Source organism: Podarcis filfolensis (genome assembly GCF_964270895.1).
Source record: "Podarcis filfolensis genome assembly, chromosome: 3".
In the NCBI taxonomy this organism is placed as follows: Eukaryota; Metazoa; Chordata; class Lepidosauria; order Squamata; family Lacertidae; genus Podarcis; species Podarcis filfolensis.
The window spans coordinates 116,549,252-116,559,114 of NC_139606.1; positions in this window are offsets into that span (position 1 = coordinate 116,549,252).

Sequence of the window (9,863 nt, forward strand, 5' to 3'; positions counted from 1 at the left end):
AAGATCAGTCTACATCCCAATCCCAAAGAAGGGAAGTGCCAATGAATGCTCCAACTACCGCACAATTGCACTCATTTCACATGCTAGCAAGGTTATGCTTAAAATTCTACAAGGCAGGCTTAAGCAGTATGTGGACCAAGAACTCCCAGAAATGCAAGCTGGATTTAGAAGAGGCAGAGGAACCAGAGACCAAATTGCAAATATGCGCTGGATTATGGAGAAAGCTAGAGAGTTCCAGAAAAACATCTACTTCTGCTTCATTGACTATGCAAAAGCCTTTGACTGTGTCGACCACAGCAAACTATGGCAAGTTCTTAAAGAAATGGGAGTGCCTGATCACCTCATCTGTCTCCTGAGAAATCTCTATGTGGGACAAGAAGCTACAGTTAGAACTGGATATGGAACAACTGATTGGTTCAAAATTGGGAAAGGAGTACGGCAAGGCTGTATATTGTCCCCCTGCTTATTTAACTTATATGCAGAATTCATCATGCGAAAGGCTGGGCTGGATCCCTAGCCGGAATTAAGATTGCTGGAAGAAATATCAACAACCTCAGATATGCAGATGACACAACCTTGATGGCAGAAAGTGAGGAGGAATTAAAGAACCTTTTAATGAGGGTGAAAGAGGAGAGTGCAAAATATGGTCTGAAGCTCAACATCAAAAAAACGAATATCATGGCCACTGGGCCCATCACCTCCTGGCAAATAGAAGGGGAAGAAATGGAGGCAGTGAAAGATTTTACTTTCTTGGGCTCCATGATCACTGCAGATGGTGACAGCAGTCATGAAATTAAAAGACGCCTGCTCCTTGGGAGAAAGGCGATGGCAAACCTAGACAGCATCTTAAAAAGCAGAGACATCACCTTGCCAACAAAGGTCCGTATAGTTAAAGCCATGGTTTTCCCAGTAGTGATGTATGGAAGTGAGAGCTGGACCATAAAGAAGGCTGATCGCCAAAGAATTGGTGCTTTTGAATTATGGTGCTGGAGGAGACTCTTGAGAGTCCCATGGACTGCAAGAAAATCAAACCTCTTCATTCTGAAGGAAATCAGCCCTGAGTGCTCACTGGAAGGACAGATCCTGAAGCTGAGGCTCCAAGACAGAAGAAAAACTTATTTCAATGGGAGTTAAAACAGATGAAAATGTGAAAATAGCAGCTGAGTTATCAACTCAGGTCAACAATTTAGTACAAAAAAATTCAGAATTGACGAAAATAGTGCTAGACCTTAAAGGTAAAACACAGAACCTAGAGGAGGCTCAGAAAAAAAATACAAAATGAAAATAGAGAGTTGAAAAGGGAATGTGATAAGATAAGGAAAGAAACAGCAGATCTGAAAGCGCAGCAGGATTCAACTTTGGACTCTATTGCGATGTTGCAAGTGCAGAGAAGGGAGAATACCCTAAGATTCAGAGGACTAACAGAGGACGCAGAGGAAATAATTGAGAAAAAAATCTCAAAAGAGCTAGCAGCTTGGTTAGACCTAGAAGAAGCAGAAGTAGCACAAAAAAATAGAAAAAGCATTCAGAGTCAAATCTAATGTAGCAAAAGCAAATAACTGGCCGGCTGACTGTTTAGTCTCTTTTAACTCTATGGATTTCAGAAATAGAATTTTACAAGCTAGTAACAAGAAGAAATTCCAATCGGAAGGAAATGATATTATCGTCCACAAGATTATCCCAAATCGGTTGATAAAAAAGAGAGAAGCTTACAGACCTCTGGCCGAGGCACTAAAGGCAAAGGCAGCGGACTATAGGTGGGAGTACCCTGAAGGCATCTCCTTTTTCTTTAAAGGGAAATGTAGAAAGTGCTTGTCAGCATTAGATGCAGACAAGTTCTGGAGAAAGTACCGGAAGGAGCTCGGAGGAAAAAGGCAATTGTTGGGAGAATCAGAGGAAATTGAACAAACAGTTGAGAGTTAGGAGACAGATCTAAGAAGGGAATTTATTAAATGTATACTGAGACCTTGAATGTGTGTTGTTTTTTTAAAACCCGTTGACGTATCATAAGAAATAAAGTACGGATTGTAAATTTATTACTTGGAACGTAAATGGTTTAAATGAAAAATCAAAAAGGAACAAGGTGGAACATATTCTGGTTAAGCAAAAATATGATCTAATCTGTCTGCAAGAAACCCATGTAGCGGAAAAACATAAAAGAGTATTAATAGATAAAAGATTGGGGCTTGAGTTTATTGCATCAAGTAAAGAAAAAAAGAGAGGGGTGGTAATCTATGTAAAACCTCAGCTGGAGCCAAAACTGCTTTACAATGATGAAAAAGGTTGAACAGTGATTATAGAGGTTGAGATCAATAATGAAAAAGTGATAGTTATTGGAATTTATGCACCAAATGAAAGAAAATCCGAATTCTATCAATTCCTAGAAGAAAAAGTCATAGAATATTTAGGGGGGGGGATTATATTATTAGGAGATTTTAATGGAGTAGTCAATCCAAACATGGACAGAACAATAAAGAAGAAAGAAAAGAGGCAGAACAAACTCCCAACTACATTTTTCCAATTAATAGAACTCCTGAATTTGTTTGACGCTTGGAGGTTTAAGAATCCAACAGAGAAAGAATTTACACATTATTCAGAGCCACATAAATCGGCGGGACGAATCAACGCGATCTGGACAACAATGGATTTATTAAATAATATTACAAAAGCAGAAATCCATCCAAGGACAATTTCAGATCACAGCGCAGTCTGGGTTAACTTTAAAGGAAAATAAGAAAAGGTTAAAAGGTGGCAACTTAATGAGAGTATGCTAAACGAGGAAAAAACTGTACAGAAGGCCAAACAAATCTTAGAAGAGTATTTTAAGTTTAATTTAAATCAAGTAGTAGATCTAGAGACGGTTTGGGACGCGGGTAAAGCCGTCATAAGAGGCTTCTTTATCCAACAAAACGCATTCCAAAGGAAAATAAAGGAGAAGAAGAAAATGGAGATCTGGGAGGAAATTAGAAAAAAGGAAAGGATCCTTTTCCAAAAACCAGAGGATGAACTAATTAAGCAAAGTATAAAAATTTTACAGACGCAATTCTCCATGATAATAAATGAAGAGATAGAATGGAAGATAAAATGGTTGAGACATAGAAATTTTGAGTTTGCAAATAAACCTGGCAAACTTCTGGCCTGGCAATTAAAGAAGAAAAAGGAAGATAGAATTATCAATAAAATTAAAATTGAAGACAAATGGATTCAAGAACCGAAGGAAATTAGTAAAAACTTTCCTAGTTTTTTCGGAAAACTATATAAAGAAGATCCAGAGACTCTAGAAAAAATAATGGATTATTTGGGCAAAAATAAACTACCAATAATACCTAAGGAAAAAACTGAAATCTTGAATTCACCAATAACAGCTATGGAGGCGCAACAAGCTATACAGAGATCAAAATTAGGAAAGACACCGGGCCCAGATGGTCTCCCAGCTAATTACTATAAAAAGTTAGAGCAAGCATTATTTCTTCCCATGAAAGACCTAATGAATAATCTTCTGGCAAATGGAAAGCTACCGAAAACCTGGAAGGACAGCTTTATTACTCTTATCCACAAACAGGGAACAGATGCCTCAAACATGGCCAATTACAGACCCATTGCACTGCTAAATAACGATTACAAGATATTCGCAGACATTCTTGCAAATAGATTAAAAATGGTGCTGAAAGAGATAATTCATAAAGATCAAACCGGATTTCTTCCCAGACGATTTATGCAATCCAATATTAGATGTGTGATTAATGTATTAGAATATTTGGATATTAAAATTGATAAACCAGCAGCTATTATGTTGGTGGACGCTGAAAAGGCTTTTGACAACGTGTCCTGGAAGTTTATGAAAAAATTAATGGAAGAAATCGGACTGGGAGAAAATATTTGTAAAGGAATAAATGCCATCTATTCGGAACAATATGCAAAATTGATCATCAACGGAAGAATTACTGAGGAGTGCAAAATAAACAAGGGAACCAGACAGGGCTGCCCGCTATCACCACTGATATTTATCTTGGTGATGGAAGTCTTGAACAATCAGCTTCTTAAAGGTATCACTCTGGGAAACAAAACATATAAAATTAAAGCTTTTGCGTACGATTTACTTGTTATGACTGAAAACCCTAAAGAAAGTCTGAAAAGAGTGCTGGAATTGATTAAAGAATTTGGAGAAGTGGCAGGCTTTAAGCTGAATATAACAAAAACAAAAATGCTTGTTAAAAATGTAACCACAGAAGAAAAGGATGACTTAGAAAAAATATTGGGCCTGAAAATCTCTTCAAAAGCGAAATACTTGGGTATTTGGATCACCCCCAAGAACATAAACTTATTTCAGGATAACTACACCAAAACTTGGTTAGAGATTAGAAAAAACTTGGTAACCTGGAGTAAACTAAAATTAACATTTCTGGGTAGGATTTCCATTATAAAGATGAATGTGCTTCCAAAATTAATCTTTTTATTTCAAATGATTCCAATACTGGGCGAAGCAGGTTGTCTCAAGATATGGCAAAGAGAAATTTCCAAATTCCTGTGGGAAGGGAAGAAACCTAGGATTAAACACCTGATCTCAACAGACATAAAAGAGAGAGGAGGCTTTTCCCTACCCGACCTAAAACTTTACTACGAGGCAGCCTGCTTCACCTGGCTAAAAGATTGGTGCACGTTGCAGGATCCAGACCTCCTGGACCTGGAAGGTTTTGACAACCGTTGGGGATGGCACGCCTACCTAATATATGGAAAAGCGAAAATTCATAAAAATTTTACCAACCATATAATAAGAAAGTCACTCTTTGCTGTATGGGAAAAATATAAAGACCTGATGGAGCCTAAAGTCCCGTGGTGGACTTCTCCTGTAGAAGCCATAGCAGTAAAACGGAAAAATACTCAGGAAAGCTGGCCAACATATAAAATACTTCTAAAAAATGAAGATAACCAAATAAAATTTAAAAACTTTGAGGAAATAAGAGAACACATTTCAGACTGGTTCCAATACCATCAGCTATTTGAAAAATTTAAATCTGACAAACAAAAGGGGTTCTCAACAGAAACTTCCTGATCCGAATCTGATCTTGTAAATTCTAAAAGAAAAACTCTTTCCAAAACTTACTGACTCCTCCTTGACTGGACAGTCAAGGAGGAGGAGGTAACAGTGGCAATGGTGAGGTGGTCCCAGGATTTTGGCCATTCAATAACCATGGCCCAATGGGAAAATTTATGGAAGATCAATTGGAAATTTACAAATTGTTACACGATTAGAGAGAACTTTCAGAAAATGCAACATCGTTGGTATCTAACACCATGGAAACTTTCAAAAATGTATAAAAATGTGTCAAGTAATTGTTGGAGATGCGGAGACTCAGGAACATTCTACCATATGTGGTGGATATGTAGGAAAATACAGGTATTCTGGGAGAGTATACATGCAGAACTGCAAAAAATGCTAAAGATCTCTTTCAATAAAAAACCAGAGGCCTGCCTCCTCGGAATAACAGATTTGGATATTCCACAAAAGAGGAAGGTTATCTTTTTATATGCGACAGCGGCAGCAAGAGTTTTGATCACAGGAAAGTGGAAGAGTGATGAGGTCCCCTCTGCGCAAGATTGGATTCAAAAGCTGACAGAATATGCCGAATTAGATGGTTTATCAGAAAAAATAAAGAATAAATCAAAACAGGAATTTGTTTCTAAATGGGAGGTTTTCAAAGAATATCTGAAAAATAAATATAGTAGTTTAAATTCTGTTGCAGCATTCGAGGAACTTCAGTAATAGTTGCAAGGTAGATATAAGAAATTAGATTTATTGAGAATAAGTTTAATTATGAAAAAAATGTGTATTGGCAATGAGTAATATGAATTTGAAATATGGAATAGACGGGAGGTTGGGTCTTTAGTGTTAAGACCAATAGATGTTTTATTGTTTGCTAAGAAAATTTTGTGTCTATGGTTATTTTTGTAATTTGTGTGTAATTTGGTATTTGTGTTTTGTTGTTGTTGTTGTTGTTTTTCTTGTTGCATAAATAAAATAAAATGGAAAAAAGAAAGAAGAAGGCTGATCACCGAAGAATTGATGCTTTTGAATTATGGTGCTGGAGGAGACTCTTGAGAGTCCCATGGACTGCAAGAAGATCAAACGTATCCATTCTTAAGGAAATCAGCCCCGAGTGCTCACTGGAAGGACAGATCGTGAAGCTGAGGCTCCAATACTTTGGCCACCTCATGAGAAGAGAAGACTCCCTGGAAAAGACCCTGATGCTGGGAAAGATGGAGGGCACAAGGAGAAGGAGACGACAGAGGACGAGATGGTTGGACAGTGTTCTCGAAGCTACCAACATGAGTCTGACCAAACTGTGGGAGGCAGTGGAAGACAGGAGTGCCTGGCGTGCTCTGGTCCAGGGGGTCACGAAGAGTCGGACACGACTAAACGACAAAACAACAACAACCCCGCCCATCTGGGCGGCTTCCAACAAAATATTAAAATAAAATATTCTATTAAACATTAAAAGCTTCCCTTAAAAGGTCTGCCTTCAGACATCTAAAGAAACATCTGGTTAAGTCTAGCAAACATCAAAAAAACTTTGATGACACTTACATTCTGGCTACTCATTTGATCTCTTGTCTGGTGAGCTGAAGTTACCTTACGCAACATATCCTCAGAATTCCACATCTCCCCCTCTGAATGAAGGGATAGATACAACCTCTAAATCTGCAAACACCACCGCATTGTTGACTATTCCCTGCTGTTAGCTGGGCAGATCCTACACAGAGGAAGAAAAATAGGTTACTGTCCACTGGGGAGAGGAGAGGAAATTCAAAAGAGGAAGAAGGGGGGCACAAGTTCAGGAATGGGGGATTCCGCGACTCTCTGGATGTTGGGGTGTTCCACTCCCAGCACCTCTCAGCCATTAGCTGAAGTTGCTCCCCATTCCTGCTTCAGAATCACTTCATCAGAAATGGGACCTTCAACGAAGTGCTTATAGTTCAGAGTGCTCCTTTTCATGGTCTCAGCTGGCCATGCCCTCATCCCTGGTACACCATTCCATGCACCCTCCTCTCCAGTCCCCACCCCCACAAATAGACAATGGGCCTCATTAGTCTGTGGGCTACTTTTTTGGGTGGGAGAAGGTTTCCTGAGTCCCTCACCCTTAAGATTTTTTTTCATATCTGCTGTGCTTGAGGTCCTCCCCCAAGCATCCCTTTTGTGCAAGGATGGCATTGTTTTGCCTTCATGGAAACCAGGATTCCAAGTGAGTTTCCTATTGGTTTATAGGAGAGGATGGAGGGCGTCACTGGGTCATCTACTCCACCCTGTGAACAATGCAGAGAATCCAGAACATGAGCTTCCCCCAACAGATGGCTCTTCAGTGAGCGAGAGCCCACCACAGCTGCTCTTACCATCAGGAAGGTTTTTCTAATGTTCAACTGAAACCTATGCATCACTTGATCCAAATAGTCCTGCCCTCTGGGGCAGCAGAGAGCAAGTATTTTCCCTCTTTGGTGAAACAGCCAAGCATCAACTCATCATCTCCAAGGAGGGTTTGGGGAGTGTTATGTACTGAGTTGAATAGGATCCAAACTGCAGCAGTCTGATTGGTCCTAGAACAATAGGATCCAAAAGGCAGCAGTCTGATTGGTCCTAGAACAATAGGATTCAGAATGCAGCAGTCTGATTGGTCCTAGAACAATGCAGCAGTATGATTGGTTGGCAGGAACCACCCAATCATGCTCCAGATAGAAGTGAATCCACAACCTGATTGGCTTACAGTAGAATTCCGGAATTAGCCAATCATGTGCAGCCCATTGTGTAAATAATGTATATAAAGCAGATGCTTTGAGGGGACTTCCATTCATTCCTCCTCACCACTATGAGCTGAATAAAGAGCATGAAATCACTTTGCGACTCTGAGTATATTTCACTGGCGACGAAGGTGGGATCCTGCTGAGCTGACTGCCACACACAGCACCGCAGCACCGCCACCTGCCGCACCGCTGCCTCGCACCGTGTATCCAGGCTTCAGCTCCGGGACACAAGGAACTCAGAATGGCAACCGACAGCAGCTTCTCGCCGTTCAACCCAGCATCTGGAGACTGGGAAGCGTACGCCTCCCGTTTCACCTTCCTCCTAGAAGCCAAAGGGGTCACCGATGAAGAAGACGCCAAGAAGAGGGCAATATTCTTCAGCGTCTGCGGAGAGGAGACATTTGAAATCGCCCGGGCTCTCCTTGCGCCTGAAGACGTTGCTACTGTCCCATACAAAACAATAATGGAACAGCTGAAGGGGCACTTTTCGCCACAGCCCTCAGTGGTGGCTCGTCGAAATGCCTTCTACGCAAAGCGGCAAGCTCCTGGGGAAACCATAACTGGGTTTGTGACCTCTCTCCGCCAAGCCGCCCGGTTCTGCAACTTCTCAGAGCTGGAGAACATGCTTCGGGACCGCCTCGTCGGTGGCCTGAAGGATGAGAAGCTGCAACGACGCCTCTATGCTAAGAAGGACCTAACGTTCCAGGTCGCTCTGGAGGAGGCCCTGGCAACGGAAGCTGCCGAGAGGTCGACGCAAGAGGCACGGCCGAGCCAGCCGTCCCAACCGAGGGTCCACCACGAAGACCTCACCGACGACTCAGGATCCAACAGGGAGGAGGTGCACCGAGTACAGCAGCGCACTCAAGCAGCCCACATACCACAGCTGCCTCGACGAGAAGGAGGGAACTGCGCAAGCTATGGAGAAAGTCACGAGAGGAGGACCTGCCGTTTCCACAACGCAGAGTGCAGGCAGTGCAGAAAATTGGGACACATCGCCCGGGTGTGTCGGGCTCGGCCCACCCGACACCAGATGACCAATCCAAGAGCCCCAGGTCCCGGGGCCCAACGCACCAAGGCAACTCGACGAAGCTCACGGACTTCCAGGTATACCAGTTGCCCCACCCCAACGTAGAGAAAATTTATGTAGAGGTACAGATAGAGGGGGCCCCATGCCGCATGGAGCTTGACACGGGTTCAACTCTATCCATAATCTCGGCAAGGACCTTAAGGAAACTGTGTCCTACTGGGGGTCCCAAACTCAGGCCAGCCCCATTCACCCTCCGGGACTTCCAGAGACGTAAGGTCCCCACAATGGGGGTGGGGACCTTCAGGGTGCAGTACCGAGGGCGGAGGCGGCAACTGGACTTCCTTGTGGTCAAGGGCCCCTACATTAGCTTACTGGGATTGGCATGGTTTGGACCACTGGGGCTAGCCGTCACCGGGGTGAACCACACTACCTTACAAGTGGACGTGGATGCCATATGCAAGGAATTTCCAGGGGTTTTCGATGGGAAATTGGGACAGTATACGGGCCCCCCCATTGCTCTACAGCTTGACCCCGCAGTACGACCGGTCAGGCTCAAGGCCCGCCGGGTCCCGTTCGCCCTGAAACCCCGTATAGACGAGGAATTGGACCGACTCGTGGAGCAAGGAGTGCTGGAGCCGGTGCCTAATGCCCCCTGGGAAACCCCAATCGTCACACCCGTCAAGCCTAATGGTTCGGTCCGCATCTGTGCAGACTACAAATGTACCATAAACAAGGCCCTCGCGGCCCATGCATACCCAGTGCCAGTGGTCAGCCATGTCCTTGCTACCCTGGCTGGGTCGAAAATTTTTGGCAAGCTGGACCTGGCCCAAGCATATCAACAGCTGCCAGTAGATGAGGCCACAGCAGAGGCACAGACGATTGTGACGCACAGAGGAGCGTTCAGGGTAAAGCGGCTGCAATTCGGTGTCAGCGTGGCACCAGGCATATTCCAGAATCTAATGGACTCTCTCCTTAAAGGGATTCCTGGTGTCACCCCCTTCTTTGATGATGTGTTGATTGCCGGGCCCACACCAGAGGAGTT